The following is a 25,726-nucleotide window of genomic DNA, read 5'->3' as shown; positions in this document are numbered from 1 at the left end:
ACAAGCGCTCCGGCAGGCCCTCAGTAAAAACAATATTTCGAGAGCGAGCCCCCACGGCTCCCGCCGGGCGTGTACGTCTGTGACTGCACGAGGGAAGCTATAAATTTCACATTATATGGGTTTATTACGCGGACAACCGCGATACAAACAATATGCACTAAGCACCTAGCCCCTGTGGTACACGCTGGGCACACGCTGACACTCGTCAGCGTGTGCCCAGTGCGGCTTTGGGCGGCAGTCAGCGTCCGCCGGCGCGCGACGCTCGCTGAGGTAGGAGAACGCGTGCTCTCCTTGGCCGCTACACATTTCAAGCCCCTGGGCTCGACAGGGCGGCATCAGCGCTCGTCAGCTGACTTTAAACGGCGCGGGCCGTCACAGCGCGGACGCGGGCAACCCCGCCATTGGAACGGGCAATGGCCCGAGACTCACCGGACAACCTAGATAAATGCACTGACGCAGTCAAGGCGTGCGCAAATCAGCACGGTGGGTGCCGTGACCCACGCTGTTGAGATACAACAGCCAATGCAAGAACGGCCAAAAGTGGCGGAAAAGCATTTACGTACTCGTGCGCTGCGCTTCCGTTAAGGCAGAAAGTTGGGCCAGTTGGTTATCTGACTGCATTTTACTAGCGGAAAAAGAGACGCGGATGAAGAAGTACACAGGACACTCACTAGACTACAACTGAAATTTTACTTAGCATTCCTGAAACAAAGTAAGATAGCATATCACCTCGACTTTCCCCTACACAACCCCACACACGCCAGCCTATGTCTCGCACACGCGCCCTCGTATGTAGCCTATCTCCTTATCTGTAAGAGTGATTGCAGGAGTGCTCACACAATTAACTCCTTCCCTATCGGTATAACATGCCTCGTTAATCTCGCGACTAGTTTTGTCACCTGCAAAGTAGGTGTCATCTAGCGCATTCCGCTGTACTGTGGCAAATGCTACGTGGGACAGACGGGACGTTGTTTAAACGACAGGCTGAGAGAGCACCGTGCAGCAGTTTCATCGCTTGCGGCGGGAGGCCACCTGGCCGATCATTGCGAGCGGTGCCCTGGTTCTACGCCGGCGTTCGATAAAACACGTGTTTTAGGATGTGGACGTGACCAAACTAGTCGCGAGATTACCGAGGCATTTTATATGTATAGGGAAGGAGTTAATTGTGTGACCACTCCTTCAATCCCTCTTACAGATAAGGAGACAGGCTACCTACGAGGGCGCATGTGCGAGACATAGGCTGGCGTGTGTGGGGTTGTGTAGGGGAAGGTCGTGGTGATATGTTATCTTTCTTTGTTTCAGGGACGCTAAGCAAAATTTCAGTTGTAGTCTACCGAGTGTCCTGTGTACTTCTTCATCCGCGTCTCTTTTTCCGCTAGTAAAATGCAGCCTCGCTTCCGACCACATTCTCCTCGGTGGTCTCTCCCGCGCGCCCGCAGTCGCCCCGTAGGGAGAGGAGGGAGGGACGTGAGGATCCCCATCGCCCCACTAAGGAGGATAGCGTCGCTAGCGCCTCCTTGCCGGGAAAGGGGCTTGTTTCCTACCTCAACACTGCTCTCAAGTCGTGTTCTGGCGCTGTGGGACTGCGAATTTTTGGCATCGAAGATGACACAATCCATCGTAGTATGAAATTTGCGCCTGTTACACCAAGCAATACACCAGCGACAAAGAGGACGACACTTTAAGCGATAGCTAGAATCGTTGACTCCCTCGTATTGATTTGTCCAATCATCATAAAATGAAACATGTCGTTTCAAAAACTTTGGATTCAGGAAATTGGTTGGGACATCCGTCTTTTGAATAACGTGAAGTCTGAATGGAACGATTGGATTGATTCGCTTTCAGAGCTGCAAGATATAAATGCCAGACGCAATGCATTGAAACGGAGAAATCACGAAATGATCGACACCAATTCACCGACAATAAATCTTTTCCAGGAACTTTCATCAATCCATCACGTCAAAAAAAAAAACAGGCCGCGTCTTCCAAAGTTAAAGATGTCGTGCTCATCGAAGGAAGAGGTCCACGTGGGATTTGGGTGACGGGAATCAAAGTGGAAGCGCATCTGGTCGTGATGACATAGTTCGTGCATTAAAAGCCCGAATCCTGAATGGACCGTTCATGATGATGATGGTTAGACGTTAATGGAGCAAGCCCAACTGGAGCAAAGACCACCGAGATAATGATTTTGTCATCAGAACAAAAAGGTAGAAACAAAAATCGATGGGCCAAAACAACAGTAAAACCATCAAATGCACTGAGGATGGCTGGTGTAAAGGGCCAGGTTGTGTTCAGGTGTGACATGTAATGAGGCGTACAAATTGAACTCTAGATACAAATATAAAAACAGGTTTCAGAGAAAAAACAGGGATGCTTCCTAAAAAGTAGACTCGGTGCGTAAATTGTGTTGTCTGTAGGGTTCTCTGAAGTGTTTGTGTGGTGTTGTGTTGATCGCCTTTCATGTGATTTAGGATGTAGACTACGGATAGGCCCTCCCACAGCTGCTACACAGGGGTCTTGGAGACCCAGTGAGCAGTTTTGAGTGCGTCGCATGCGTGTTTCCTGAACGCTGACACTTGATGATGATGATGGTGATTGCTAATGGCTTCCCCTCTGTAGCGGGGTGATGACATGTGATCTTACCAAAAAGGAATAATATACTACCGTTGTTTTATACTCTTGGTTTAATACTAGCGCTGCTTAGGGTAGGCACAAAAAGCTTATTGGGCACAAAATACTTTTTTTCTGTTACAGGTGGCAACTGTCCTAGGCAATATTTCCCTCTCAGCTTTTCGTCCACCAGCATTCTAATCTTCTTTTCATCCCCTCGACAGCCTTGAAGTTAACTTCCTCTCTACTACCCTTAAATCCTAGGGCTTCGGGAAGCCGAATATTTCCCTCATGTAGATTTGGGTGGATACCCTCACATTCTAACTCAATGTGCCACATATTGTCTCTTTCTTTTCCGTAGACCACGCATACCCCATCATTTTGTGAATACTTCCCCACAAAGCTCTTAGTTCGCAAGCAACCTGCTCTAGCCTGAAAAAGCAAAGCACTGCCCTGGGAATTATCGTACAAATTTTCCTTTCTGTTGTTCAATTTCTCAGCCCTGTACATCTCTAACGACGTTTTAGCTTCCATTTTTTCCGTCCATTTATTCGTTTCAATCTACCTTGCCTCTTTTTTGGTTACCTTGGCTGTTTTGGATTCTCCACTGTTCTTTCTGTATTTCATCGTTAGCCTTCTAGTCTTCCTTAAAGGAGCCATGAAGAGAAAATGCAAGTTGGTTTTATTCGAAAGATTTCGTGTTTTATAGTGCCCCCAGCGCTTGTCCGGATACAAACAATGCTTTGTTCACTGAGAAATTAAAACAATTTAGGTTAAAATTTTGATTTTCCCGCTCAATCGTGCGTTTTCGTGGTCCCAAATGACATCACAGGAACCGACCGCTCTGCAGCCTAGAGTACCTTCATTCACGCATCCGCCGTACAGGGTAGAGACACGTATACGCTGGCGCCGCCATTTTTGGTTGCTCGCTCGCCGCCGAAGCAAGTCATTGTGTCAAAACCGCGCTAAAATTATCGCCGCAACGCGGTTTACTGAAGAAGTTCGAATCATATTGTCTGTTTCGCGTTCCTAGGTCTCGTGGGAAACGAAAAGAATAACGCGTTGAGCCCGTTGGCCCAATTGCGGCGGCACGGGACCGTTCAAAGGTTGTCTCCACCCTGTACAGCGGTGTTGGTTTGTTCCCGCGTTTCTTTACGTTCCGTTACCTAGATGGCGCCACCATACCGTGGCAAGCGTTTGGTTTGTTTTTGCCCGCATTTAAACCAGGCTTGTTTTTGTTCTGGGAGAAAAAATTCGTTCCCTGAAACAGTGCTCGCTCGACAAATGGGGTCACGTAAGACACCGTTCCTTGCGTCAATCGGCCAGTGTCGTCTGAGACAACCCCAAGCCCCGCAGTGCTGTGCAGCTAAACCAAGCATCCTGTGCGCAGTACGAACAGCAGAACGCATCAGTACTTCTATGTTTACATGTGCTTTCGTAACTTCCACTGTTTGTCCCATCATTCTTATTGCTTTGTAAAGAATGTGCCCTAAATTTAAGCGCAAATCGCTCGTTCGTCTAGTTTGTAAGCTCTACCTAATTTGCGTCTGCTTCTGCCAGCCTCCGCCAATCGCAGAGCTTAGCTCATGTGACATCATAGGTTCTGTTGCGGGAAATGAGCTGGTGGGTCGCATGACCATTCCCGTTTTTCCTAATTATGTAGCTTATTTGAGCGAAGTTTACGTTAAAAGTGGTGTCAGTATGATTCTAACGAGACAATCTTTTGAATGAACCAAACTTGTGTTTTCTCTTCATGGCTCCTTTAACCACTGCGTGTCCACGCATTTCAAGTATAGGTACCTAAAAACTTTAGCTGCCCACCTCCGTTGATGCATTGCTCTCAACCTCATCTCAAAACATATTTTACTCTGTGCTTCTCTAACTTCAAGTGACGTCCAGCCCATATCTCCCTGTGCTGCTTCGTTAGTTGCTTTTCCATGCGCGCTTAAGGCCAAACAGCCTGCCGTTCTGTGGTTCACTTCAAGGCCTGATAGAACGTATGATTTTAAGCAGAGTACAGCATTTGCAAATGTGAGACCCGGAACCATTACTCCTTTCCCCATTCCTCTTACTACTTCATATTTGTTATACCCCCACAGAGCTATAGGCTTCATTATAGCTGCGTTTCGCTTTCCCTTAACCCTAAGTTGCTCCTCGTCAGTTCCTAAGTAGTTATCCCCTTCGTTTATCGTTTATCCACACTCCCAAGTATTTATATTCCTTCACTCTAGGTAATTCACCTTGCTGGATAGACACTGTGTCAGTGGCAGCGTCATTGAAAACCATTATTCCTGATTTTTCTGCACTAAAATTTAACCCGAGGTCAGTGGCTTCCTGGCCGCTAATATTTATTAGCTGTGGCATATAGGTCTGGTTATCCGGTAAAAGAACAATGTCGTCTGCGTATAGCATTCGCGGTATACGCTGTTGTACCATTTCGCCTTGCAGCATATGGGTTAGGCTAAACCCTACTTGACCAGTTTCTTTTCTAAGCTTGCCATGTAAAGCATGAACAGTATTGGGCTGAAAGGGCATCCCTGTCCCCGGTAGATGTTGACCTACTGGGTGCATTTCTGTCCTTCTCATGTAAGGTGCACTCTATTGTCTTTATAGATTGCTATAAGCAACTGTATTAACTCGTCATCTAATCCCTGGAATCTCAGCATTATCCACAGCCATTCTGTGTTTACGTCGTCATATGCCCCTTTAATATGCCCTATTAATGCTTCTTTAATATTAAGCCTCTTTTTATGCTTGACTTTTTATGCTGCGCATAGTTTTTGAGTGTTGTCACTAGTGTAAAACTTTCCTTAGGATTTTTGTTACGTTTGTCTGGCGACGTCGAGACCAATCCCGGCCCTACATTAAAACATGAACAGATGTTATTAGACTTGCTTGCTGGACAAACACGCATTAGCGAACATATATTAGCCCTCACCACAAGGGTTGCAGCGTTCGAAACCCGTCTAACAAAATTGGAGTGCAGTGTCACTGATAATGACGATCTTGTGAAACGTGCACCGGAATTAGAGATTAAAATGAACGATCTAAGTAAAGCAGCGCACACACCTAATCGCAGAAACGACGACTTGGAAAATCGATCACGACGAAATAACCTTGTAATACATGGATTGCTGGAACGACGTGATGAGAAACCCGAGCAGCTACTACGGCCGGTCGTGATCCTTATATCAATGAAGTTTCATTTTCAATGTGACAACATCGAACGGTGTCATCGCCTCGGAGCACGCAGAAGCGAAATTCCAAGGCCACTTCGAAGGCGAAGGCGACTTCGAAGGCGACTTCAAGCTACTCGATTTTCGAACTAAAGCCGAGATCTTAAGCAAGGCTAGCAAATTAAAAGGAACGGATATCTTCATCAACGAAGATTTTTCAGTCAGGGTTTGACAAATCCGCAACGAACTATGGCAATACTCTGCTGACTTAAGAAAAGTAGCCGAAAAAGTACGGCTACAGTACGATCAGTTAATAATTGACAGTGTTCGCTACGTCTGGGACGACGTCACCAAGTCAGTTATTGAAGCGTGTAGCACTCGTGTTCACCGTAGCAATGAATGACTTTCCGGAAACCAGCGTAAATTAGTACTTCTGAACGTAAATGCTCACAGTTTGGTGAATAAGAATGTAGATTTTAATTGGCTCATCGAAACGTACGCCTCATCACTAATTTCTGTCGCTGAGACATGGTTCAACATTACTATTTCCGATGCTGAATTTCTACCCCCGGGATACTCGGTACTACGTAAAGAGAGGGCGGACAGCCGCGGTGGCGGCGTCGCCGTCTTCCTAAAGAATAGTATTAAGTTCTATCCGTTACCCGACCTTCCCCAGTCAGAATCTGTATGGTGCAAAATCAGCGTCGGGGGACAAATACCCGTATTAGGTGTAATATACCGGCCTCCTGGTGCTGACCACGTTGTTTTTCCTGCTATTAGTGAATATATTTTGAAAACTAGGCTTCACAAATTTAAACTGATTTTACGTGGTGATTTCAATGTACCGCATGTTGACTGGAATTCACTCTCACCCACAGGTCGCGATAGGGCACTCAGTGAAGCTTTAATTGATCTTGTTGTGTCCTTTGATCTTACCCAAAATGTGTCGATGTTCCTACACGGAAAAATGCCATTTTAGACATTGTATTCTTAAATGAGGCTGTACAGCAGAGTGGATTTGAATGTTAATCAGTGGAGGGTGTATCTGACCACAAGGCAGTCCTTCTTAGCTTGAATGTTGCCTGTGAACCTAAACTTCCGACGTACAAAACGGTTGTAGATTTTACCCACGCGGACGAAAATTCAATTCTTGCAGTTCTACTAGCATCTTTTGATGACTTCTTGTTAAATAGCAACCAATGCAATGTGCACTTGTTAGTTGAGCAGTTTTATAAGATTGTTGAACACTGCATACACACATATGTCCCCCAGAAGTGCCTAAAAGGAAACCATCGGCATCCTTGGCTAAACAGAGAAATTGTTCAGCTTACTCGGAGAATAAAGCGACTTCGAAGGCATCGTGAAACTCTTCTTCTCTTCTAAACTCTTCCAGCACTTACTAAACTCTGTGAAAACAGAGCAAAGAGAAAAAATACATGTTCCCGCAAATTCTACTATGAACCTTCGTTAAACCCCTTTATGAAAAATGACCCATCTAAATTCTGGAAAAGTCTTAATCCTGCAGGCCCTTACTTCTTCCTTACTTCCTTCCTTACTTATTGTGATCGAGCAGCCCTCATCCGATTCCTTACCTATCTCTGAAGCCTTCAATGATTATTTCAATTTAGTGTTTAGTATAGATGATGGTACCCGTCCCGCTTGCGGTCTTGACAGTACATTGCCTGCCTTCCCGGAACTACAGATTACTTACGCTGGAGTTGTTAATCTACTACGGAACATCGACACATATAAAAGTGCTAGCATTGATATGATAACATCCCAAACATATTTTTGAAACGTTACGCTGAATGGAATGCTAGGTATTTAACAGTCATTTTTCAGAGATCCCTTGAAACAGAAATTCTACCCCAGATTTGGAAAAAATGTGAAAGTCGTTCCGGAGTTTGAATCTGGGGAAAACAAGTCATTCCGAACTATCGACCTATTTCGTTAATCTGCACATGCTGTACAATTCTAGAGCACATTATTCAGAAACATGTAGTCACATATTTAACTCAAAACAACCTCTGCTCCCCAAATCAACATGGCTTTCGTGCAGGATTTTCGACAGTCACGCAGTTGCTGGGGTTTACGCATGATATCGCTGCTTCTTTAAACGATCGCGGTAAAGTGGATGTCATTTTTAATGACTACTCGAAAGCTTTTGATACTGTTTGCCACAAAAACTTATCCTCAAATTAAAAGCCTTTCTGCGCGGCACTCACGGCATTCGCTTGTTATCTTGGCTCTCAGATTACCTAAATTTAAGGCAGCAGTTTGTCACGTTTAACAATTCGCATTCGTCATCCCTTCCTGTCACATCGGGTGTGCCGCAGGGCTCGGTCCTGGGGCCGCTCCTTTTCCTAATTTATCTGAACGATGTTGTTGAAATATCAAAAAAACACACCAGTCAAACTCCGTCTGTACGCCGACGACTGCGTCCTCTATTCTTTATACAGTTAAATATACAGTTAAATACAGTTAAATAAAGTTTTTTTCTTCTTTCTGTACCTGGAGGTCAACGTGGCAAATGGCACTAAACCTTAACAAAACGGTAAACATGACATCCATAAACAAGAAGGAACCCCTACGTTTTTCCTATGGCCAGAACATGAAGCATGTTAACGAATTCAAGTACTTTGGCGTAACACTTTCGCCGAGCTTAAAATGGCATCAACATATAGACGTAGTCTGCTCGAAAGCGCTTCGGAAATTGGGCTTCTTGAAGCGAACGTTAAAAGATGCAACTCACGAATGCAAACTAACAGCATAGAAATCCCTGATACGGCCTGTACTTGAATACGCCTCCGTTGTCTGGTCACCTCACTGCGCATGCGACATAGCACAACTGGAAGGTGTTAAAAAAAAGCAATAAGATTCATATATCACCGTTATGATCAGAATTTTTCGCCTTCATCACACGCTATACGTCTATCACTCAAATCACTTGAACACAGGAGTACTTGTGAGCGTATCGGCACTTTACATAAAATCGCGAACATTGACATGCCCATTTCCTTTGATAACTCCGGTGCAAACACTCGCAGGTCAAACCCCATTACATCACGCCCCTTATGCCATTTCTAGATTGTTTTAAGCTTTCATTTTTGCCTTTCACAGTTGAATTGTGGAATAAACTGGATGTTTCTCTTCGGAAGTTGCCAATGAACTACCAAACCATGTGTTCTGTTAGTTTAGTGTGTATTCACTTTATGGACCCACTCGTGCAATGTCTCAAACTGTGTGAAAGCAGTATTTGTAAACAAAAAATAAAATAAATAAAAATGTCCAAGAGCGTAATCCATAATGGTCTATTCTGCGCTTTCGCAATTTCAATGCATTGTGTTATCACGAACAAAGTGTCATCCAATCGCCTGTCTTGTCTAAATTCATTCTGCAGTTCCCCAAGTATTTCATTTTCATCCATCCATGCTTGAATTTCTGATTTTATCGCCTGCATTACGAATCTATACACCATTGACGTCACAGGGGTCTGTATGAATAAATACTGGCTTTGTCTGCTCTTCCTTTATATATTAAATTCATCCTACTTTCTAGCCAGTCCTCTGGTATTTCTTTGGTTTTAATCACCTTATCTGCTGCCCTCATAAACTATTCCTTACTTTTAGGTTCAAGCAGGTTTATTAGTTGCATTGGTATTCCGTCCGGGCCCACGGCTGTGCGGGGGGAACCTTTTGCGCTGCTCTTTTCCGATAAAGGTTGCTCAAACGTATTTCCCTTCTTTCCGCAGTCTTCTGTGGCGCATGTTATCTGTTCAAGCTTCCCTACCACTATTGCCCCAAACTTCTCACTAATCCCTCCATGAATATGCGGCAATGGGTGCTCACCTTCTAAATGTTCCCCCTCCTCACCAATCAAGAATTTTTGATGTATATCGTTTTTTTAGCTTAGTAAATTTACATGGTTCCAAAACTTCTTGGATGCGCTTTTGTCCTTCTTCCGTATTTGTGCCATACATTGTTCGCTTTTCTGCTTGATCTTCGCTTGCACCATTTTCTGCACTTCTAGTTTTTTTTTCCCGGTAGATATCCCATTTCTCCTTCACTACATCCGCTTCCATACCAGTTCCTTTTGCTTCTCTATGTTCTCTCGTCGCCTTTCTTCGCTGGTCAATGGCCTCTTTTGTTTACTTATTCCACCAGCCTCTCGGCTTTCTCTTCCCTGTCCATCGGTTTCGTTGCTTTGCTTGATTCATCTTACCCTTTATGAACGCAATCATTTCGTCGTAATCCCAATTTTTGTCTGTGTATTTATTGATTTCATCTGCCATTCTATCAGCGATTATCTTTTACTGATCAATTGTTGAAATTAGTTCCAGATGAATATTACTTCCAGTTTACTTCCAGATTACTTCCAGATGAAAACCTGTGCCCTCTCGAGGCGGCTGAGAGCCGCGGGGAAGATGTGATAGCAGAGGTAGAACAGGCGCCAGTGGCGGAGCAGCACGGCACAATAAAAAGGAAGCGCGCTCTTCCCAGTTCCACTGACATTGTCTGTCTTGGCTGTTCTCCTGTTCCCGTATTCAGCAGCTGATCCGTATCCCAATTTCATCCTGGCAAGAGATTGATAAGCTAGTACTTGTTGATTTTTAGGGGCATGGCGCAAAGGACATTTTAAGAACCTCGTTGTTATGTTAAGAGAGTGAATGATGCGTAATGTGCGTTGCGCACAATTAATCACCGGTAACAATAAAAAACTGGCACGTAATAATAATGTTTATAAAAAAAACGCGTAGGCTCCCTTACGGGTGCCTTGTTGGTTTCAAGATTTCCAGTAGGCAATATGCGTACACGTGTGGTAAGTTGCCGTCATTGCGATTAAGTGTGTGCTCCGTGGTCTGGATTTTCAGGGATTCAAGATAAAGCCCTGAGGTCCAATTCTTCAGACCACTTCCCGCAACATTACCGTATCACTTTCTCCCCCAGTTTTCATTGTGAACGAGTCACCCGTACGGGAGCCGAAACATATTTTTTGAATTTTATGAACATCCTTGGCCAGTGCCAGTTTTTATTGTTGTCACGCGTTCTCCCGACCAGAGGGGCTTCTGTCATTCATTTCACATTAAATCACTACACAGGCTTGATATAAAATATTTGTAGTAGACAACTAGTTTGAGGCAGGCATCAGCAGTTTGGTACTTGAAAAAAGTCGATTTGGATGGCGGCGGAAGGCGAGAGTTGCATTCTTGGCTCAGTTTAGTGCAGTCTTAGCCTAGGGGTTAGTTTCAACACCATTATTTCACGCTTCGCAAGTCAGTTTCAAAAGAAGTGTTTCGGAAACGTTTATTTTACAACAAATACCGCAGTCGTCTGCAAAAATCATTCTTAATAATGTTGGTCACAAACAGCAGTGTAAAGAGGACAAACCATTGAGGGGTGTTACTGGGGTTGTGAACTGATCGTGAGCTTTTAGTTAAGATTTCTCTATGTAATTTTAAGATATTGCGATTTAATGTAACGCGCCAAGTTCAGTACTAGACTGTCAGAATGTACCTTGTCAAGTGCGTTAGCAAAATCTCGGAATATGGCGTCAGTCTTATATTTTTAGAGACAAGATTAAGATGCAGTCCTTTAAAGAACATGGCTAGCTGTGTTCCCCAGGAAAAACGTTTTCGAAATCCGTGCTATACATGATAAAAAATGGTTAGAATCAACCAAGTCCGTGATATGCGTGTAATAAAAAGGGGTGATCATTTCTTTGGAAGTGTATGGCACCTTATTCATAGACTTGACCGACGTTTCCGTGTTTCAATCGCGAGGCAGCATGCCTGTTGAAACTCGTTTTGGAAATGTTCGACACTGATATGTTGCACAGATATCTTTGGTATTTTTTCAACTCTTTTGCGTAATATTGTGCTCACCAGCTGACGATGAAAGGTTGATGTGTTCATTAGAGATATAAAGGCGCCGGGAAAAAATGTACGTGGTGACATGATACATTTCAAGTTCACATGGGGAACAGGAAATGACGATTCAGTTTCTTGAGGGAAAACTGACGCAAGCGTTCCACATGTAGGCACCTTCTGTGTCTGTTAATACATCAGCTTTCATAGGGGAATAGTGCGCAGGTCCTGTGGATTTAACACTAGCCACAAGTTTTTGCCGTTCTCCTTTAAGCATATTAGGCACAACAGAATGAAAGAAGGAGGGCTCGGTGGGACGTAAGGCTTACAAAGCAGCAGTTCCGGCGGTTATGTAATTGCCTCATGCATCAGGGGCGTTAACCGACGTCACTGCGCCGGAGAAAGGTTTTTACAGCAAAGACGTATATGCCTTATTCCTCCAAGTGTTAATTCGGTGTAGCAGCTTTATTCGCCACCGAACTTTAGCTTCCCATTGCCACCGCTGACGGCTCCTTGACATGTTCTATAACGCTCGCCACCAGCGATGCCTCTTTCGCAAGTCGCACTCGGCTGTTAACGGCGCTAGCACCGTTGTACTTCGAAGTTGCACTTTTAAAAGAGTTAAAAGTTGCACTTTTAACTCGCTAGAGAAAGGACGGAACTCGTTCGCTCGGATGAAGACGAGCGGGAATTAGAGGAACGTCGGCGCGAAAACAGCGGAAAACGCTGTCACAAAACGTGCAGCAGTCGCCATTAGCGCCTAAGGCTCCACCTCATCCAGAAGCTGCGAATAATTTCCGGTTGAAGAGCAACTTGCCCGTTTGTAACGCCGATGTTATCCAATAATGATATGTAGATTCACTATAGCAAGACACCACCATAACAAAACACACCATAACTACAGATGCTTTTGTGTTCGTCGAGGGCTCCTGGAGTCACGTTTTAGCCCGTTGTCCCATCGAGCTTGAAAGGCTCCCGGAGCTGTGGTTTTGCCAGCGCTTTTCACGCCTAAGCAGACGCATGATACCGGTCACTCCTTTATGCAGGCATTCGGGTTTGGGGGGGGGGGGGGCGTGCACGCGAAGGCGAACATCATTCGTTCACGGTTGACATACCCGTTCTACCGGGGGATTTCAACGTGGGCGTCTTACGACCCGATGCTACCCGACTATTCTGCTCCATGGTCGGGCGGTTTAGGATACAGTGTTATATGGCCCGTAGGATGCCCACGACGCGGGAAGAAACTGGACAGTTCCGTGTTTCCCGGCTGCAATAAAGCACTAGTACTTCCAAGTGTTATTCATCTAAGCAGCTATAATTCGTGTGTTTTGTTTTGTTGTTTTGTTGTTTGCGTTCCTTGAACTGCGCCTGGATTCGCTGGTGATACGTCTTCACAGAGCGAAATGGCACTGAAATTTTTCCTGGCGCATTTTATGTCACCCGTGGTTGTTGGCTTTTCATACACTCGCTGTTCGCCCGCATCATCAGAACCGCGCAGTCGACGGAGTTTTCAGTGTCGTTAGGGCAAACAGACAGCCATTCTGCACGTACCTATGGTCTCTCGCGCTTGCATGAAACAGCAAAATTCTCTTTTGCATGTTCTCAACGCCCAAGAAACTAATTGCCCTGATGAATGGCGATGTCCGATCTACTTAAAAAATTAATGGTTATAAGACCAGTGCTCTCCATATCCAGAACAACCGAAACGTTCTGATTGAAACACACACGGATAACGGCGAGGCGCTTAATTTTAGTGTCTTCTTATCGTTAGGTTGAGGGCGTCTATTACGTATATGCGATGACGTGATGCGCTTTCTGAGTGATTTGTACATAAACTGCGGCCACCTCGCAGCCATTTACACCGCTAGGAAATTTGTTGGATGCGGGTGGGCTGAAGTGCTTGCGAAAATCAGATATGAGGGGCGGAGTACCTTAGTACCACACAATGTCCGTCCGCGTGCATGCGCATAGCGTTTACAATCGCAAAAAATCACACAGACATCGGAAGGATTCGAGCCTGTATCTGGTAGACCAGAAAGAGTTAGTGTCAGTCCTCGGATCCATTGTGCTATGACCCTCAGTTAGTAGCCCAGAGTCACGGCTTACTCCCTCACCTGTAACGCTGCGGAGTACCTTAGGACCTCCCAATGTCCGTCTGCGTCCATCCGTGCGCACACCACCATCAAGCGATTTAGGGAATAATCAAGGTGCAACTCACGGTTCAAATCGAATGACGGTCGAGGCGCATATTGGATATCACTCGGGGCGCAACTTGGATTCCATTTCGAGGCCCCGTACTCCGCAACCTCACCATCACCCACAGAGTGGAGATGCTGCCATTTTTAGCAAAAACTTTTGCTGGTTCAACAAAGAGTGTTTGTTCAAAACAAAAAAAAGCAAAATGCTAAACAATATTTTTTGATACTGTAAAGTGAATGAATAAGCGAGCTCCTCAAAATATAGAATAAGTTGGAGAAAATAGGAGTACAGTAAAAGAAAAAAATACTGCTCATGTAGTTTCAGGACCGCAGCGTTCTAAAGTGGCTTAAGATGCGATCGGGAGGGGATTAGGCAGAATTGCAGTATGGTCTGCAGGAAGCCCAAAGGTGCTTGCGTGGCGTCATCGAAATTGCGCTTTTGAGATTTAAATTTGATCCCACTGCTTTGATTCGATCAACAATAGGCCAAGCCGTATTCTAGTAGTTGTGTAGTGTGGTACATATTTCCGAAATGCGGCTCCTTGTAGAAAAGTAAACCCTGAAATTGTTTGGGGCCTATCGCAGAGCCTGCAAAGTTCTTTCAGGGAAGACTCCATTTGTTCGAGTTGGCATGCTTTGCAGCGATATTCCGAAGCCACAGTCGCTAAAAAAAATGCTGTTTATTATATTTAGGATGTCTCGATTCTATTGCGTGTCTACAGACTGTCAGTGGTTGTTGTTGTGTTTATAGATTTTTTTAAAATTTAATGAAGTTAATATCAACTCTCAAATTCTTGTTGTCACATGTAACCTTCCTACCTCGTATGACTTTCTTACCCAGTGGCTGCTGAAGTAGCGGAAAGTTGGTCTTCGGCAACTGCGGCAGTGCGCCTTGCGGCTCCCAGGACGCACATCAGACGGAACGAGACAACCTGAGCGAGCTTGCGAAGAGCTCCAGAAGACGCACTCAGCGCACAATGTCACTCCGCTCCAGAACAATAACGTGAGAACCAACATGCGCTCTTTTCATTGCAAACATTGTGCCTGGACATCTTCTTGCTTCGTTCAATCCGGAAAGTGGCGGGTCTCTGAAGAGCTACCCTATTCACCATTAAACAAACCGCCGCATATTTGCAGAGTCATAATGGCTTCTAAGCGAGGTGAACGCAGTGGTAACAAACTTCTTACTTCGGGGAATACAACTTTGCACGTGCCATTTCGACAATATTACACACGGGAACTAATTTTGGTAGCAGTGGTTATTGGAGGCAGTCGGTGCGATACTTGCATCAATTTGCACCACAGAGGAAAGAAGCTTAAGGGAATGACATCGGTAGCAAGAAACGTGAACTGGAAGCGTGCGCACATGAAAGGTGTTTGGCGAATTTTACCATGAAGACTTCAAGCAGAATTTATTCCCTTTATAAACAGGAGTGCAAGAACAGTGCCCACTTTTTTGGCCGACTGTGCTTCCATTTGCGAAAGCCGTGAGTGTTACAAGGCTACTTTGACGGATCACCGCCGCAGCGGCTGAGTGGACGTTGTGGTGCTGAGCTGAAGGACGTGGGGTCGGTGCTGGCCGCGGCAGCTGCTCTTCCGGGGGGTGCGAAAAACGGAAACGCCCATGTGTTGATATTTTGCCGCACGCTAATGACTCCCACGTGGCTATAATGATTATGGCGCTATTCCCTACGGCGTGCCTCACAGCTCAAGTATAGCTGCGGCAAAGCGTCTCAAAAATTGCGATTTTTGATTGATAAGTTATAAAGGATTGCTTGCTGATTTCAGCGTCTCCATACCGAGCGAATTTTGTTTACCTTGTGGGCTTGTCGATGCTGCAGAGTGGAATTGGCTAGATTGCACCACCACCTACAATTTCCGTGAACATGTGACCATACTTAAAAAAACAATATAAACGTATACATATATATACATTTTTTTCTCCACTTTCCACATTCATTATCAGTTTCAATGATCTAGAACATCCTCCCCTTTGCTTTCCGAGGTTTTTTTGACTGCCAACCCCTATTTCTGTCTTACTTTCAACGAGCCCCTCATTTCCTATTCTGATTCGCTACATGCATAGCGAGGGCCTCTGTTCTGCCAGTCTTGGTGCCATAGGGAGCTTAAGAGGGTTCAACGCTGGTCGACCACTCTCGACATGTCGTAGACACTCGAGTCACGACCCGGGGGTTAAAAAGAAGGTCCCCTTCACCCCGAGTAGTCAGAGTGGCGCTGGCTACCACCCCCAAGCGCAGGATACAAAAATACCTAACATAAATACCCTGAAAGTGGAGGGAAAATTGCAGGCGATAACCACTACGCTACCCCGCCGGTAGCGTAGTTGTTATCGCACCAGACCGGTATTCTGGAGGTCGTGGGTTCAGATCCCACCTGGCGGGCATTTTTTCTCCACTTTCTTTCTTCCTTCCCAAATTCTTTATCTGTTTCTATTACCTACCACATCTTCCCCTTTGCTTTCCGAGGTTTTCTTGACTGCCAACCCTTATTTCTGTCTTACTTTCCACGAGCCCCTCATTTCCTATTCTGATTCGCTATATATATATTGTGGCGAACCACGTATGGGTTTGATTATTTTATTTATTGTTTGTTTTTACTGCCGGGCCACGCCCGGCTGTGTTATCTGTGTTCCAAACGAAGCGCGTCTTACATTCTTTACTTTTATGCCGCACGGGCTATCACATTCAGATAAGCAGACTGTTTCGCCCTAACGACACTAGCCCAGAATAATCTTCTGTGATCTACAGTGTTCTGGATGTGAATAGACGTTTCCAGAAACACTTTCGCCGAAAGATAAAAGCCTGCAGAGCAGATGCCGCGGCGTTCATTCGAGGACACTTGCCTGTTCTAGTCACTTTGTTGACGGCTGCTTCGCCGCCTTTGTATTCTTTTGAGTTGTTAGGGGAGCACAAGTTCGCTCCAGTAAACTTGTTTCTCCTTCAAGACAACTGCGTCGTCCTTGGCTTCGTGACATCTGGTGGGGGTGCGGGGTAGCAATGCTTGCAGTCGGCGGCTTTCTCTGGTTGGACTGGCTTGGCGGCTTCCAGATGTCGTAGAGAGCATAAATGCTTAGTACCTCGAAATGCGTGCTAAGCAGTACGACCGGAACTTAGTTGGCATGGCCAATGCGAATTGCGTCGGCGGCATGCGCATTCCCGAAGATAGCCTACGGGAGACTATCCGCGAAATAGTGAGGGAGGAGCTGCGGAAACTGCTCCCAACGCCGCCGGAACCACAAGTCGCTTCTCTTACCGACGTCATTAGAGAAGAAGTGCAGCAAGCGCTGGGAACTTCACCTGCAAGCAGCAAGCGCTGGGAGCAGCACGCGCTGGGAGCAGCACCTCGCGAGCCGCAAGCCATGTCCTACGCGGCTGCTGTCCGTCGCCCTCGCCCACCTGCACCCTATCGTCACGAGGCTCCGAACCGTCGTCCCCTGTCGCCGGCCCGACTACCTGCTGTGCAACCCCCCGCCCCAAGGAAGACCGACGTGTGGCGAACGTCTGACGATCGTCCGCTGTGCTACTACTGCGGAGAGGCCGACCACATCTACCGTCGCTGCCCCTACAAGAGGCTCGGGTTGCGAGGGTTCACCGTCGACGCCCCAAGCCCCCGATACGGCCAGCGCCCTGTTGAGATCGAAGAATACCTCTCCAACACCAACCGAAGACCAGCCCGCTTCAACTTTTCACTGTCGCCCTACCCGTATCAGTCACCGAACCGCCGCTGCACGGCTGACTTCCCACGTGGAAGGTCCCCCAGCCCACGCGGGGGAAACTAAAAGCAGCTACTTCGGGAGGTAAAGTTGCACAACGGCGGAAAAATGAAAACCCTCCAACGACGCAGCGACTCGTAGAAGACCATGATTCAAGACATGCCCCGACCCCGACGACCCAATCTAACCCTGACATGACTCCCGACCACGACGACAGCATAACGGCGCGACGTGTACGCGACATGACCGAACCTGCCGATGAGAATACAACGAAGACCACGACGCACAGTGCCCGACCGTCAACACGCAGAAGCCGAGATACGACGCCACGACGCACCCGGAACTCGAAGAAGGCAGCGTCCGACGTTCAGCTGTCCATCGACGGCTTTGAAGTAGTCGCCCTCATAGACACGGGCCCCGACTACTCGGTCATGAGCGGACTTTTTGCGTATAAGCTGAAGAAAGTCATGACCAGATGGGACAGTCCGCACATTCGCACAGCAGGAGGCCACCTCGTGACGCCAAGTGGAACGTGCACATCGCGCGTCACCATAGACGGCACAACGTATCCTGCGACGTTCGTCATTTTGCCTAACTGCTCCCGCGACGTAATTCTTGAAATGGACTTTTTAACGGACAACGGTGCAATAATTGATCTACAGACCAAGTCCATAACTTTTTCCTCTGATCACTCTATGACGCCAGAACCGAACTTCGAACACCGTGCTGCTTTAAGGATCGCCGATGATCATGTCACGCTGCCACCCCGCGCAAGCTTGACGATCACCATCTACTGTGGAAATGCTATTCCTGACGTCGACGCTATCGTGGAGAGTAACCAAAGGTTGCTCCTCGACCGCGGTGTCTCCGTTGCAAGAGGCATTGCGCGCTTTACGCAACGCCAGTCCCAAGTTTTGGTCACTAATTTCAGCGAGGAATACCAGCATTTAAACAGAGGCGCTGCAATTGCGTACCTCGAACAAACGCAAGAAGCAAGTGACGTGATCGTGGTTGCCGACTTTGAACGCGCACCCGAAGAGACCTTCAAGCTTCCGAATCCCTTCCACGTGAATCCGGCGTTACCGCAAGAAGAACGGAAGAAATTATTGAATTTGCTGCATCGCTACAGAGAGTGTTTTTTGTCGAACTCAAAACTACGTCAGACACCTCTGGCGAAGCACCGAATAATAACCGAAGATGGAGCCCGACCTACCCGGCAGTCACCGTACCGCGTCTCTTCACACGAGCGGGAAGCCATCCGGGCTCAAGTCGACGACATGCTCAGCGACGACATTATACAGCCGTCGAAAAGCCCCTGGGCTGCCCCGGTCGTACTCGTGAAGAAAAAAGACGGCACATTAAGGTTTTGGGTTGACTACCGGCGACTGAACAAAATCACCAAAAAGGACGTGTACATCCTCCCCCGAATAGACGACGCCGTCGACAACCTCCGCCACGCGAAGTACTTCTTATCGATGGATCTGATGACCGGCTACTGGCAAATTGAAGTGGACTAGAGAGACCTAGAGAAGACAGCATTTATAACCCCGGACGGCCTATACGAGTTCAAGGTGATGCCGTTCGGGTTGTGCACGGCGCCAGCAACGTTTCAACGAGTCATGGACACGGTGCTAGCTGGCCTGAAGTGGCGCACCTGCATCGTATACCTCGACGATGTTGTGGTATTCTCCCGGACTTTCGACGAACACCTTGCAAGGTTGCAGTCTGTACTCGAGGCCATCCGTACGTCGGGGTTAACGCTGAAGCCTGAAAAGTGCCGCTTCGCGTACGAGGAACTCAAGTTTTCGGGCCACGTCGTCAACGCCGCGGGAGTCCGTTCTGATCTGGCGAAAACTTCCGCCATAGCGAACTTCCCAAGACCGAAAGATAAGAATGGCGTGCGGAGATTTCTCGGACTATGCGCATACTACAGGCGCTTCGTCGCGAACTTCGCCCGCATTGCAGAGCCACTCACCCGCTTGACGAAAAATAGCACCCCTTTCAGCTGGAAAAATGCCAAAGAAACAGCCTTTTGCGAGCTGCAACAATGCCTGCAAAGCCCGCCTGTGCTTGCGCATTTCGACGAAAATGCCGAAAAAATGCGAAACGGAAATGCACACGGACGCCAGTGATATAGGCTTGGATGCCGTCCTCGTGCAAAAGCAAAGCGGGTGCGAGAAAGTAATCGCCTATGCCAGCCGTGGTCTGTCCAAGGAAGAAAGAAACTACTCAGCCTCTGAGAAAGAGTGCCTCGCTATATATGGGCCATTTCAAAATTTCGCCCATACGTGTATGGAAGACCATTCAAGGTTGTGACAGACCACCATGCGCTGTGTTGGCTCGCCAATTTGAAGCACCCCTCTGGCCATCTTGGTAAATGAAGCTTGCGCCTGCAAGAATTCGACGTTACAGTAGTCTATAAAATCCGCCTTCAAAACCCCACCACGACCGCGACGTTCGGGAATCTTATCTCATTTTTTATAAGTTTGGGTCAGTGACGCTTGGGATTAATGAAAGTTACGGAAAGCTAACGTGCTTATCCCTCGATTAAAATTGGCGGCCTCACAATTTTTATAACTATGTTCATTAATCCCACCCTTGAGTTTCCCATCACAATTCGCAGAAACTCTCCAAATACAGCAGGTTTATTAGCCTAATGCGGCTCAACAATTTCAATGAGACATTGACATTGACACAAGGCTGCACCACCTACTAGGGGAATACCATGCGCGACCTCTTTAAGGCAAATGGCATGTCGGCACGCTCATGGTAACAGATTTCAGACGGCTTGAGAGGATAAACCCCTGGTAAATGCACACAAGTGCTAACGTCCCTAAAACGTTCGCAACACTGGCTGTGTTTTGAAGTTTGAAGTTCGCTGCCGCAAATACGAAGTTTACCTCTGTCTCAGTGCCGCAAGAGATTGCTTCTTAGAATTTCAGGTTAAAAAGTACGAGCTCCAAAGCGATAAATCTTAGAGGCATTGAGAGAGAGAGAGAGAGAGAGAGAGAGAGAGAGAGAAGGTTTCTTATTAGAAGCGAAAGCCGAGATGTTTGCCGGAATTTCGGCACCGACATGCTACTCGGAGGGGGAAGGATGAGGGGAAAGAAAAGGGTCCATAGATTATAGGGCAGAAGAAAGAAGAAGAAAGAGAAGAAATAAAATAAGACAGAAAAATAAAAATGACGTTCAGTTTGTGGGTAAAGGAATTAAAAAGCCTGTATAAATCACGGAAATCACGCCAATCTCGTCCAGATAGTCGAACAACGCCTCCAGTACTTTGCGTTGAGCTGGTGGAGATGGCCATGGACCAAGAAGTACTTTCAAGGGCATTGGTCCTAGGCTGAGGCACTCTAGTTCTTGCATAAGACTGCACCTTGCGTGTATGTATACGGAGCATTCCAGCTACAAATGCTTCGTGGTTTCCGGCGACCCGCAGTTGTCGCAAAATACACTGTTGACTACTGCTGGCAAATCAAGTACCTGAATACAGTTTTTGGTTGTGCTAATGGTCATTGACATGCCTGACTGCTCAGAAGCACTATGTGTGCGCCTCCAAATTACAAACTACAAATTACAATTTTTGTTTCTTCGATCAATAAAACTGTTTTGGTTCATATCACTGAGTTTGGGTTTGTTTTTTGAATGAATATTTTAAGGGACCACAATTTTCCTCATTTATCCTAATTAGCGTCGGAAGGGGATATTGAGAGCTCCCGGCGAGCATGTTATACTTCGTGTACACGGTGTAAGAATATTTAGGTGTTGACACTGCGCCCGGCGGCGCGGCCAGATCTTGTTCGCCGCTCTAGGCGCTTCTCCGGAACGCCGCCAGAGTGCACCCCGCCACGAGGGCCTGTCTGCTCGCCGAGCTAAGGCAGCCGTGATGCAGGTGCTGTGGGATCGTTCGGTGGAGCGGCGTGTACGTGAAGTTTTTTTAATTGCAGATAGGCACAGACAGATTGAAAATGCTGTCGACAGCAAATAATTTTGGGCAACGTTCATTTTTACTCACAGAAACTGCAGCAGTCCGCGGAGCAGCAGCGAGAACGCGGTCGTGCGACCCTTCGGAGATCGTTGTCGAAACGCTTCTATTGCGAATAATTTTTTTTCGCTCATCCCACCAACTCCCGAGAGTGTAGTTACTTTGCCGTTTTTTAAAATAAAAAGTTGTCTCAAACGCACACGCTCGCCCTTTTGTGCCGAAGAGCCTACGCGTAGCATAAAATCTTGCTTGAGCAGTGTAAATCGCCCAAGGTGTGAGGTGGTAATGCCCGCCGTGTAGAGGATATGGTAAAATTCGTCCAACTGTGGTTCTTTAACGTGTCCAGAGACGTCAGTGACGCTTTCGTATTTCGCCTGTATCAAAAATGCTACCTCCATAGCTAGGCACACAACCCGCGCTGTTTTGCTGTGTAGCGGGACGCCTGCGCCGTTGTACGCGCGAGGGCCCGGAACGAAAAAGCTAAACCATGACAATACATATGCGACATTTTAATGGCTAAGGCACTGCAGTGCTGTGCTGCCTACTCGACGCGAAAATTGTCAATGCAAATTTCCCAAGCGTTACTCTATCAAGCTCCGCTTTCACGACGATACCGACGGTGCTGGGCGGTTGTCTATCTCAGAGAAACACAGGCGTGCACGCCCAGACATAAAATACTGACACGACTCTAAACTGGGATTGGCGGATGTCAGTTTGGAATAATGGCAGTCGGCGTGGTAAGGCGACTTCGTGGACCACAAAATTCTCCACCGAACTTAGTAGGGTCAGGGCAAATGTTACAGCTTTATAAACGTATTATGCTTAACCAAATTGTGCAGCGGCTACAAACTGGGCACGCGATGGCTGTATAAACTTAACCACATCGCTGCCATGGCGTGTGGTGTGCCTGTGCAAATGCTTTTTTGAAAACACATCGAACATCGGTGGCCTCGGGAGCCTCAATCGGTGCATCGGTAGCCTCAACTATTTCTAATAAATTTGGAACTTGGGCTAACTGGTTCTTTCGCCAATTTTGACAAAAAAGTGCACGTACACAGGGGGAATAAAGGAATATACAAGAGCTCGTGTTTGTATTTCCTTTCTTTGTCCTTATTTATGCACGGTTTTCTTTTGTCAAAATTTGCGGAAGGCTCAGTTATTTCGTCCGTGGACCTTGTGACCTCCAGACTTTTGATATTGTGAGATTTTACTGATCAGGGAGCTCAATCTCACAATATCAAAACTCTGGAGTGTAACACTGACTGCGGCATCAGCGAAAGAATGCAACTGGTGCCCCTGTTCTGTACGATTTGAATAATCCCATTTGGTCCTAATTTGAAGCCTTGCATTGCGGTGTCTATTATTTCCCACAGTGGCGTATCCAGAAATTATTTTCATGGGTTGCTATACGCCACAGGTTAAAAAATAAAAAGAAATAGATCCTGCGGCGAAGCAATTTTCGTTTTTCTGCCTTAGTAATGTCTGTGTTATTTGTTTCGTCCACGTAATATCTGCACACAAATACGGGTACGTACAGGGCTCTGAAGGTACCTACTTCTGAACAAACCAAAATTCTTGTTATCCTTGTTTTTACATTTTAATATAACCATTCGGTGTGTTAATAGCATTGCTCTGTCTAGGCCCCTGATTACCCATGTATACATTCAGCATAAAGATAAAAAAGTATTTTTGTTCCACGAAAGCCAAAATAGCCGTTATGTGTTACACACATTTTTAAATGCAAGTCGCCTTTCTTGCTGGAGAAAACACAAGTGCCGTTCGCAGGGATTTGCCATCGAAAAAGCACATGCGCCGCGATATTTATTTATTTATTTATTTTACAAGTACTGCCAGCCTTGTTACAAGGCCTTAGGCAGGAGTGGGCATTCGGTACAAGCACGGATCAACAAGCTCATCATCATCCCCAGCCTATCTACGCCCACTGCAGGGCAAAGGCCTCTCCCATTATTCTCCAATTATCTCGGTCCTGTGCCAACTGTGCCCGATTTATCCCCGCAAACTTCTTGATCTCATCTGCCCATCTAACTTTCTGCCGCCCCCTGCAACGCTTGCCTTCTCTAGGGATCCACTCTGTTATCAACAAGCTAGAAGACAATAAACAAATAAATGCACAATATTCAGCACAAAGAAATGTTTTTCCCTGCCACTTCAGAAACAAACAAAAATTAACAAGAAAGCAGCCAACGAACGAGGAACTGCACAAAAATCAGCACAAAATATTTTTCCGTGCCGCGATATCGGCGCACTGCGTCGCCTTGCTGTATTGCGTGAGCTCCACAACGCTCACTGCGGCTGGTGCCGCAGTGATCGGTGACGAACACAACGTGGAAGCTGAATCATAATGTCTACTCCTCACTCTGCAGCAGAAAACATTGAAACGCAGCGTAAATGACACAGAAAGTCAAGCACGCCGCGCATCCACCGCAGCTGCGCCCGTTACTCCGCAAGCAATAGCCGGCCCCTCATTCGCAGCGCCCCCGCGCCGCTGAGGTCTGCGCATGTACTAAGGGCGAACACGATCTGGCCGCGTTCTCCGCCGCGGCGGCCGGCGAGTGTCAATACCTAAATATTCTTACACCGATGTCGTGTATCGGATCCATGAGGCTGCGTGTTTAACCACTCCCCTAGATGAACAAGGGGTCACTTGGCTGTGCTGACAAGGAAACGCCAACATACTGGCCAAGGAAAATTCCGGCCAGCTGCTTTGAGGTTTAGTGCAATGTGAGAAAGCAGAGGCAGTAAGTATCCCGCCGAAACGAGGACATTTATTGTAACTACTAATAATTTGCAAGCAATGGGTTTTTTTGGCGAAAACTGTGTACAGGTGCGCCTGATCTTTAAATATTCTTGGTGACAAACCTGCTCTTTGTTGCAAAACTTCGGCTAAACAGAGCGCTTGAAGAGCGGACATCAGTGTAGCTAATCCCATCAGCCCCCAATTCTCCCCTAACTGTTACAAACAAACTGCGCAGGCATCCGTCGAAGGACAAGGAGCCACCGGGGGCCGGCCCGAGCTCGCCACCGGAGGAGAGGCAGCGCCGGAGCCTCTCGCTCGGCATCAGAGTGGCAATCGTGGCAGCAGTGGTGGTCATCAACCTGCTCATATACGCCAATCTCGGATACTTCAAGGCTTACGCGCCTTCCGCAGGCCACAAGGAATGACTCCCCACAAGGGAACACCCGTGTGGCATTCTGTGCCCCTTTTCAGAAATTATCCCGGAAGAAGCGTGTGTTCTATGTATATGGAATGTTACTGCGCATAATAAACTAGTCCACAACGTACCACGATTACTGCAACGTGGATTTAGTGCAAGGTGGCCTCAAAAAATTCGCACGTTTCTCAAACAGTACCAGTTTGAGGCTCCTCTAAGGGGCTTCAATTTGCGTGTGGTGTGTGCGAGGCTGTTTGGCAGCTGTTAAAGATTTAGTGCTATGCGGAGATCATAGAGGTACCAGAGAAGTACCTCGATAGATGAATGAGACGGCAAAATTCGCGAGCACAGGATCTATTCGCGGAGCGCAGGCTAGACACTGTTGGGAATATTCGAGGGCTTCGTCCTGCAGTAATCGTGAATAAACTGTACGGTGTTCATGATTGGTCAAACCTTACAAGGATAATAATGATGATCAATGATATGTATCAATGATGAATAATGATCAATGATGATCAATGATGATCAAATGATCAATGATGAATAATGATATGTTCGCTTTGTGAAAAGCGCTAACTAGCCTATTCTGGTATCATTCCGGAGGGGAAAGTTTGCGTAAAAAGGAAACACGTGAAAAAAAAACTGGATCACCCACTGCATACGAGAAGTCCGTTCCAAGTACAAGGGCCCACCTTCCCACTTTTGGTTCGTGAAATGAGCATGACGTCTGCGTAGGGTCTCGTGTCGCCGTTATGTTTGGCGATGATGTATGTATTTTACCCTTATTCTTTGAGGCGTAAAGCTCGAGCAAGGATTATGTAATATGTACAAGTGATTATTCTAGCATGGGCATACATGAATTCATAATCATCCAAAAGCAGAAGCATATCCGAAGTTGTTCAAGGAAAGGGTCCAATTGCTCATAACCTTTGAAGTACCGATAGTCGGACGATCTTGTTCCTCAACAGTTACATAGCAATGGGAGAAA

At 46.7% G+C, this 25,726-nt stretch overlaps 1 long non-coding RNA gene across 1 annotated transcript in view; it reads left to right on the top strand.

Moving 5' to 3' along the window:
* LOC144153934 (uncharacterized) overlaps window positions 1-24,874 on the top strand; it is a 67,478-nt gene extending 42,604 nt beyond the window's left edge. The window contains exons 2-3 of the long non-coding RNA XR_013319414.1: window positions 14,689-14,850; window positions 24,559-24,874. This is a non-coding gene — a long non-coding RNA (uncharacterized LOC144153934). The remainder of the gene's footprint in view (window positions 1-14,688; window positions 14,851-24,558) is intronic.
* The last annotated feature ends 852 nt before the right edge of the window (window positions 24,875-25,726 follow it).

The sequence above is a fragment of the Haemaphysalis longicornis genome, unplaced genomic scaffold (genome assembly GCF_048455015.1).
Source record: "Haemaphysalis longicornis isolate Haplotype H1 unplaced genomic scaffold, Haemaphysalis longicornis Haplotype H1 scaffold_9, whole genome shotgun sequence".
Classification (NCBI taxonomy): domain Eukaryota; kingdom Metazoa; phylum Arthropoda; class Arachnida; order Ixodida; family Ixodidae; genus Haemaphysalis; species Haemaphysalis longicornis.
The sequence above is the reverse complement of the archived record's forward strand: the minus strand, read 5'-3'. Positions and strand labels throughout refer to the sequence as shown.